This window comes from Mastomys coucha, chromosome X (assembly GCF_008632895.1).
Source record: "Mastomys coucha isolate ucsf_1 chromosome X, UCSF_Mcou_1, whole genome shotgun sequence".
Taxonomy (NCBI): Eukaryota; Metazoa; Chordata; class Mammalia; order Rodentia; family Muridae; genus Mastomys; species Mastomys coucha.
In genome coordinates, this window is record NC_045030.1 from 154,053,003 (window position 1) to 154,062,778 (window position 9,776).

Here is a 9,776-nt window from a genome sequence, read left to right on the forward strand (position 1 = left end):
GGGTGCATCAGCTGGATAGTGTCATCCTGTAGTATGTAGGTGGGCTCTCAGACACAAGGTAGAGTTTTATAGGCCTGCTATTGGTATATCTTTGTCAATTCCTTCCCCTCCTAGAGAGGTTTCTGAGGAAGTTGAATGCTCAAAAAAGACAACAGTAGAGTATGGATCAAAACCCACTTTATTGGTCAACTGTGGCCCAAGTATTCAAAATACCAGTGCAGAATTCTGTCAGGGGCCTGAGTTGGAGGATGCAGGAAATTGGAAATTTGAGATCTAAGCAGGTCTTATTTATTTATTTATTTATTTGCTCCACTGAGAATGAGCTCCCCAGCTCCCCCCTCAAATGCCCTCTAATTCCAGTAGTATTTCCTCATCCTCTGCCTCTCTACCTCCTGTTCCTATCCTCACCTGCACTCAGTCCACCTACAAAATCTATTTCCCCTCCTCAGGGACATCAATATGCTCCCCCTTGATCTCTCCTTGTTACTGAGCTTCTGTGGGTCAGTAGATTGTAGCATGGTTATTCTTTACTTTAGAGCTAATATCCACTTATAAGTGAGTACCTTCTATGTTTGTCTTTCTGGGTCTGGGCTACATCATTCATTAATTCACCCCTTTCTTAGTATAACAAAATAAAATACAATAAGATAAAATAAGAACGATCATATTGAAGTTGGACAAGACAAACCAACAAAAGGAAAAGAACCCAGGATAAGGCACAAGAAACAGCGACTGATGTGTGTTTCTCTTTATGCTGACTGGTAGTGATATCTTGGGCTTGGGTTTTGTTTTTTAAACAGGAACTTCCTTGGCAGTTTGCTAAACCAGGGTTCTGATATCTGGAATTATAAGGTATTCAGACTCCGCTTTTGAAATTCTGCTGGCAGAGGCCTTTTGAGAAAGCACCGGGATGAACGAAATGTTAATGTACCTTTAAGGAGCCTGGCAGCCAGTCAGGACGCCACAGAGCACAAGTGGAATAGAGCTGATTAAAAGGAATTCAAGCGAACTAGAAAGAGAATGGATCCTCCAGTGGCAAAGGCTTTAATTGAGAAGGAAAATTATTCCCTCAACTGCTCAAAGCTTGGTAAGAATAGAGTATGGCTCGCCTCTTGGTGGGAACCACAGGTGTCATTATTGTTACTTTGTTTACCTGTATTTTATAGCTGCCACCTGCAAGACAATGGGGCTATTCTAGCCCCACTTCCAACTTCGCTTGAGAAACAATATTAGACACAAGCTTTGCAGACATGAGATGGTCACAAAGCCTATTATTTGAATGATGCCACTGTTCCTATGTCAAATGCCACAGGTAAGGCATGGTGAGTCACACTTAGTCCCAGCACCTCAGGATCTAGGGCAGGAAGATGGCTGGAAATTCAAGTATAGCATGAACTACATAGTTAGTTCTAGGCCATCCTGGGCTATAGATGGAGCCCCCCACTCTCTCTCTCTCTCTCTCTCTCTCTCTCTCTCTCTCTCTCTCTCTCTCTCTCTCTCTCTCTCTCTCTCTCACACACACACACACACACACACATATATATATATACATTATATATATATATATATATATATATATATACATTATGTATAACTCTAGTCCTCTGCAAAAGTCCTATGTACTCATGACTACTAGGCCATCATCCCAACTCCAGACATTTTCTGGACTAAAGCATAAAGCTCAATCTCCAAATGATGATGGGTGTTTTCAAATCATCACTTTCTTTAAGAGACTATGGAGATGATAATTTTATCCTTGTCAGAAACCTCTGACTTTCCAGTTGGACAAGAGTGAAAATTAGAAGCCATTTATATTACATTTTATTTACTTGTTCATCCACTCACCAACCATATCTGAATTTGTAATTAGTATACTTCCATTTTGGTCTTTACTGAACCAGGTGCCAGCTGTGTAACTTCAGGCAAATCAAGTCACCTCTCTGGCCATCACTTCTCCTGTGAACACTGACAACTTTGGGTTTATGTGATCTCTAAGATACATTCCAATTAGAAAATATTCAAACCATCTGCTTTTTTAGTGACACAGCTGCAGCCAACTTATTATTGCACATAGCAAAGTTGAAAATAACTATTGAAGGACAAACTATGATGTGGAAAACTCAATGCCCAACCAGAAACTTTTGGGAAAAAAACATGAGACAAATTTTAAAGGCTACTCAAAACTAAGTAAAACTTGGTACAGATGTATCTCAGTGGAACAACACTTGTCTAGCATGTTTGAGACCCTGGTTTTCATCCATACCACTGCTAAATAAAACTAAATAATGAATAAATAAATTATCCCTGTAGGAATATATAAGTCAAACCACAAATAACTTCAAGGAACTATGGCCAAAATTGATAGTAATCATTTCAGGAATATTCTTTTTTACTAGTATGACTCTGCCCCCCCACACACACACACAAGTCTTGTCTTATTTTGTTGATTGTTTGGTTTATGTTAGCATCTATCTATGAAGCCAAGGAACTTGCAATTCTCACCTCTGCCTCCAAATGTTGAGGTTGCAGGCCTGTACCACCACTCCCAATTTACCTCTTAAAAAATTGACTGTGGCTGCTAGTCTGTTGACTGGCATGATCAAAGATGGGGAAAGATGAATGGAGAAGAAAACAAAGACCAGAGGGAACTGAAATCGACAAACACACAGGCAGAGTCTAGGGCATAGAAGTCTCAGTGGAGAAAAGAGGTCAGAGAATGAGATAACTACAAAGATATCCAAGGAAAGCCACAGTGGCAGGAAATGAAAGTAAGCAACTGAGTCTCAGTAGTGGTGGAGGTTGCTGAACTCAGGAAATCAAAGAACTAAGGTGTCACAAGAATTGTGGTAGGTGGGGATCAGATCCAATGAACATACACAGGATGATGAGACTTGGAAAAAATCCTTGATGAATTAGAAGTTAAGGAAAATTTCCCCCACTGAACAATCTCTCCAGCCCAATACTGAAATTTTTTGAAGCATATAGAATAGTTGTTTATAAAATACCCCTCAATTTTAATTGTTCTGTTATTTCTTCTCTATTTCATCTGGGTTATATATTTTGCTGGGATATGCAGTGTGTCCTTCTCTGGGCAGTTATCAAGAAGTACATGATGTAGCTGGGAAGTTGGCTCAGCAGGTAAGAGCATTTATTGCTGTTGTTATGGTTCAGCATTTAGTGAACATGGTGGCTTAGAAGCATCCATATCTCCAGTTCCAGGGCATCTGATGTCATCTTCTGACCTCTATAGGAACTAAACATATGGTGTACATGCATACATGCACGTAAAACACTCATACATATAAAATAAAAAATAAATGTAAAAATGTAAAGGTAACAATTTTAAAAATGAGCACATGATGTTCAGCTCATCAATGATTATGCTAAGTTGGATAGCTTGGTAATGATGATAGCCACAGGATCAAAAATCCACTACCCCAGAAGTGCAGTTTTGTATCCTTTTAATAAACAATTTGCTGTAACATGCTTGGAGACTATGGGGATGGTCTGCTCTACAAAATATCTACTGAGTTTTGCTTAAAGCAATTGCTTCCATGGTGGTAACAGAACAGTCATGTTCCAACTCATTCTTTCTCTATGTTAGGATTTGGATTTTCAAACACCCTATTTAAAGCCCTATTTTATCCAACAGGGAAATGGAACAACACAAAGATTACAAATAGCCATCTTATGGAAGTTTACATTACACGTGTAATCCTTGGCTACACCACTAGTTTAGAAAAGTGTGAAGCTCTAGCTAGGTAATACCAAAATAAAACAAGACAGTGCAGTGAAACACTTGGAACAGGACAAAAGCAGTATCCCATTTTCTGTAAGAATCATTATTGTGAAGATATCTAAATTGTAATGCTATTATATTCTTAACTATCTCAAAGAACTGTAGCTAGGTGAAAGGATCAACCTCATTTTTAAGTATTTTAAATTTTTCTCTCATAGGAAATATGCCCTATGTAACACTTCAGTAATAATGTTTAATCTTACTTAAAAAATACTAAATGTCTTGATGACAATTCTGTTTTGTCTCCTTTGCTATTAATTACTAATCACATTTGTTCCTCAAAGGTCAAATACAATCAGAATTTTGTCAGTTATACCTACTAAAAGTCTAATAGAATATGAACCCTAATTTTAGAAATGTTCTGATTATGGAAAATAGCTGGTAACTGGAGCTTAGGTACTATCATTTGTGATATTAATTTGAAATATGTCTCTCTGGAACAGGATTTTCTAATGACTAATAGGATGCAAACAGAAAGATGGCCTAGTAAAAGCTAAAAGCTAGTTTTTAAAAAGTCACTCAAATAGATAATGCCACATCATTTTAATGTCTTCCATCTGAAGATTATTGATTCAAAAATTGAGATTTAAATAGCTTCTGTTAGGGTCTGAAAATATTTAGGAATTTAAAAGCAAAAGTATGCTAATCACACAAAAAGTAAAGGAAAAAGTGAAAATTCATTTAACTGGTATATAGACTTAAAAGGTTGTTGAACTGAGTTGTTATTTTAGATTGGTTTGGGATTTTTATCCATTTTACTCAAACAAGAAATGTGTTTGTATTATCAATCCTATACAAGTCTCAAGACAAACATATTATCATATCAAAAAGTGATTGATTCACTATTATTAAAAGGGACTACAATTTCAAATGAAAAATAAGTGATCTCCTTTTACAAAGAAAGGTTTTAATGGAAATTCTCAATAAGCTAGGAATTATAACATATGATACAATGAAAAATGAAGGCATAGAATTAAAGTCATAAAGCTACCACGGAGGAGCATGAAGGTGACAAAGTAAGAAGCCTAAGAGCAACCCAGGGGACTTCCAACATTTAAAAGTTGGAAGAAAGTGGAGCCAATGTGAACAATTCAGACAAAGACATAAAAGGAAACCTGGAAGAACGTGCTGTCACTGAAGCCAAGGGCAATAACTGCTTTAAGAAAGGCATGTGCAAAAATGCCATGTTCTGCCAGAAAGTTGAGCAGAATCAGACCAGACATGCTCCACTCAATTTTGAAACTATTTAAGAATCTATCAGATCATTTTTTCCTGCTCTAGGAAAGTAAAGGACAACAATTTTGGAAACTGGGAAATTCTGAATCTAAGGTTATTTGTAGATACCATCATCTAGGTTAAATTTCTTCAATATTATTCAGTATTGTAATTATGTAAGAGAATCTCTCTCTCTTTAGGACATTCATGGTGAGGTATATATAGGTCAACATAATAATGGCTTTAGGTTTTTCTTTTCAAATGGAAAGAAGATTGAAGATGGAAAGAGAGAAAGGATAGCAACATATGAACAGGTGAAGCTAGCTAACAGGTATATGGTTATTCACTGTCCTCTACATCCACATAGAATTAACAGTAAGTTAGAAGGAAAGTAACACAAAGTAAAACAAATTTTCATGAGAAAAATAATGGGGCTGGATCCATGATTCAGTGGGTCTCACTGTATAATCTGAAGATGTGAGATAGGACCCCAGCACCCAAGTAAAAAGCCAGGTTGAGCCATGCTAGCCTGTAATGCCAACACTGTAGGTAGTGAAAACAGAAGGGTTGGGTAGGAAGGCTTGCCAGCTGCCAGCCTAGCTGCAGTTTCAGGGAGAGGGCTTGTTTTAAAAGAATAAGGCAGAAAGACATAAAACAGGTATTTTCTGTGTTCTTCTCCTGACCTCAATTCATGCAGAGGTGTGCACATGCACACACACGTACACACATGCACACATACACAACTCACATACATACACACATATACACACACATGCACACACTCGCATAAACATTAAAAAGGAAAAAAATAAAGGGCAGGAACATAACACACCAAGAGGCTGATGGGTAACAGCTAGCAGAACAGGCAGAAAAGGAAAGCAGCTCTACACAATCCAGCAGACCTCCAGCAACAGAATTTACAATGTGTCTTATCTGCTATCTATTTCATTAAGGAGGAAAACAAGGTAGGTGGCAGCTTAGAGTGACTTCTGCTACATTTTCCCAGTACCAATAAACACTACTTAATAGAAACTATAATAACAATAACAACAACAAAAAATAATAACAAGAACAGAAAAAGATTCTCTAAACTTGGAGAACATTCATTAGGAAATACAGAAGATAAAAGAAATAATTTTTTAATTCATTTCCATAAGGTCCTAAATTTAAATATACATTTAAAATTGGGAATGAGGGGCTGGGGCACACAGGGCTAGAAGTAACCATAGAGATTCTCTTGAGCAGTTGTGAAGAGCTTTGAGATTTTCAAATAACTAAACTAACTTTAAGTTAAGAAGTATTTTTTCTAAGTTTATATTTAAAATGTTATCAAGAATTACAGAAATGTTTGGTTTCCTACTTAGTATTTTCCAGATTTTTAATTTTTTTTGTGTGTGTTTATTATGTGTGTATACTCACATGCTCATGTTTGGGTATGTGTACAAATGCATGTGCATGCATATGAAAGGCAGAAATCAACAAGATACTTCTCCAATTGCTTCCTGCCTTATTTTCTGGAACTCAACATCTGACTGAATCTGGAGCCCACTTATTTAGCCAGAGGGATTGGTCAATAAGCCCCAGGGTTATTGATTTATAGTGATTTGCCATCACTGGTACGTGTGTGTGTGTGTGTGTGTGTGTGTGTGTGTGTGTGTGCCTTTCTTGTGTGTTTCTGTGTATGTTCTAGAAATTGAACTCAGGTCCCAGGCCCTCAGGCTTGCAGAACAAGCACTGTATTGAACCAACTCTCTAGTTCCCTCCCCAGTTTTTCAAAATTTTAAGTAAAAATAGAGAACAAATAGTGTGATAAAAACATAATATCCATTATAGAAAATTTCTGTTATAGCTTAAATACCAAATTTCAAAGCCAAAGAGGTGTGATCTCTTTCTGCTCTTTAGTTCTTAAGAAAATATATTTTTAAGTGGTCTCAAGGTCAGAAATAAAAAAAAATATATATTAGTGCTCTCAAAGTACTCTGAGTAGAACAAAAAAAGCAATAGATTATTAACTGAAACCTATTGATATAAAAATTTAAGTGTAAAGTGAGTTTCAGCAGAAAATTGTAATGTTTAATATCTGTTTATCATGTAAATTCCAATTCTCCAAGTTAAGACACCATATGACACAGAACCTTAAACTTTGTGACTTGAATAATAGCTCATTCACTGTGAATTCGCGAGAACCCAATTTGATACCCTAGAAAGCTAGGCATGGTCCATGCATATACTTTTAATCTTAGAGCAGAAGTAGCAAAACCAAGCAGCTCTTGAGAATTCACTGCTCACCATCTTGGCCAGCCTAAATTACTTTGTGAGCTCCAGGTCAGTGAAAGATTTTATCTCAAAAATTATGTGGATGGCATTTAAGGAACCACAACCAAAGTTGCTTCTGGCCTCCACATGTAAACACATACATGTACCCCAAAAGACACACACACACACACACACACACACACACACACACACACACACACACTAGTGCACACCTGCATGCAGAATTAAACTTTGGACTCTGTTAGATTTAGCTCCAATTCAGCCTCTGCTAACAACTAATATATAATGCTGAATAATTCTTTAATCTAACTCTAAGTTTCTTTATCTATGACTAATCAGTTTTCTCTAAGAGTTTTAGTGGAAGTTAATAAATTCAGTAGGTACTGAATAAATGATAACTATGACTTGTATTCTGTTATCTGTTACATATCACTAAAAGAAGTAAAATAGTAACATCAAAGTAATAATACAAATCCAGATGTTATTTCTGTGGCCAACCTATGAGAAGAAGATTGTCTTGATTTTATACAGGCTATTCTTCAAAATTGCACAATACACCAGAGTCAGAGTATTATGATGGAGTTGAATGAAAATAAAAAAAAAAAACACACACACACACACACTTAAATAGTCAGACCCTGAGAAATAAGTATTGTTTTAGCCATAGCCCTGACAATTACTAGTTCTGTATTCTTGAGTAAATCAGTTTCCCTATCAAAACCTCACTTTCTATTCTGACAACAATCAACCTTTACACCAAGTTAGGAAGATCAAATATGCACAAGAGAGACTGGCCTCGAAGTAAGCACTACAGAATCAGAAGGTACTTTTATATAAGCAAACTTAAGTAAAGCTACTTTGGGGGCTGGAGATGTAGCTTGGTTAGTAGAGTACATGCCCTAGCATGTACAAAGCCCTGAGTTTGAACATGGCACTGAGTAAACCAGACTTACTGGTACATGTCTGTCTGCAATCCCAACGCTCCAGAGGAAGAAATAGAAGGAGCAAAAGGAATTCAAAGTCATCTTCAGCTATATAGTGAGTTCAAGAACAGCCTAGGATATATGAGACCTTGACTCAAGAAAACAAAAAAAAAAAAAAAACAAAAAGGTAATTTCTATAGGAGACACAGGAGGATGGCTGGCAGCAAAACTTTGTAGCAGACAGGCATGAGCTCAATGACAAGTATTTGGCATCAGCTGCTTTGGTTATGCAAAGGGGAATAATAAAAGTTCCCTCAGGAGCAGGTCATGGTAGTTCTTGCATAACATTCTGGAAGACTGAGGCAGCAGGATTGCCATAGAGTTGAGGCCAGCCTGGGCTTACTGTCTCAGTTAGGGATTTACTGCTATGAACAGATACCATGACTAAGGACAACATTTAATTGGGGCTGGCTTACAGGTTCAGAGGTTCAGTCCAGTATCATCAAAGTGGGAGCATGGCAGCATTCAGGCAGACATGGTGCAGGAGGACCTGAGAGTTCTACATCTTCATCTGAAGGCTGCTAGAAGAATACTGGCTTCCAGGCAGCTGGGATGAGGGACTTAAAGCCCACAGTGACACACTTCCTCCAACAAGGCCACACCTACTTTAATGAGGTCACACCTCCTAATAATGCCACTCCCTGGGCCAAGCATATTCAAACCACCATAGCTACATAGTGAGACATTGATTTATCCTCCCAAATTAACATATTTTCAGGTTTACTATAAGAAGTAAATAAAATACACATACAATATGCTGAGTACTTTTTAGAGTATTCAGGTAATAAAAGCTATTATTTTCTATCAAGAGATTTCAAATTATCCCTAGCCCTTGGCACAGTAATTTCATATCTAATCACCGGATTGTGGATATAATCTAAAATAAACAGCTTTTCATGAAGAAAAACTTTAAAGTGTTATTTGTAATTAGCAAGAAACTGCAATATTAGAAAAATACTTCAATATATTATAATCTACCCATGAAATGATATATTTAGCAATGGAAAAAATGTTGTCTATAGAACATTTATAAAAACTTGAGAAATATTTATGTATACAAACATTTTGTACTGCAAGTGAGGCTTCCAAAAAGTAATATTTAGTGTGATTAAAAAAAATCTCACAAAAATATCTGGAGTATAGATAGATATTCAAGAAAATCTATGTGGAGGAGAATGATGAACATTTGTTAGTTCCAATTGCTTCGATAGCTTTGAAAATGTTTAAAAAGGAGAACATTTATGGTGACAGGGAGCTGGTTCAGCAGGTAAAGTGTTTGCTCCATAAGCAGAAGAATTTGAATCCTGAGCACTCACACAAGAAACTGAGTGTGAAGACATGGACCTGTAATGCCTCGAGTTCAGGAGGTGAAAACAGAGGGATCTCTGAAGTTCACTGGCCAGTCTTGCTGAACTGGTGAGCTACAGGATCACCAAGACTCTCTCTCAACATGGAAGGTTAAAATAAAAGTGGTCAAAGAAGACACAGAAAATCAATCTCTG

The 9,776-nt window shown here is 36.9% G+C and overlaps 1 protein-coding gene across 5 annotated transcripts in view; it reads right to left on the reverse strand.

Moving 5' to 3' along the window:
• Nucleotides 1-9,776, reverse strand: part of Ppef1 (protein phosphatase with EF-hand domain 1) — a 111,652-nt gene that overhangs the window by 70,177 nt on the left and 31,699 nt on the right. The window contains exon 1 of one of the 5 annotated variants that reach the window (XM_031376741.1): nt 8,691-8,740. The exons of the other annotated variants lie outside the window; for them this stretch is intronic. The gene's annotated coding sequence lies outside the window, so the exon portion shown is untranslated. Of the gene's footprint in view, nt 1-8,690; nt 8,741-9,776 lie in introns of those variants that run through there. 5 annotated transcript variants of the gene reach the window in all.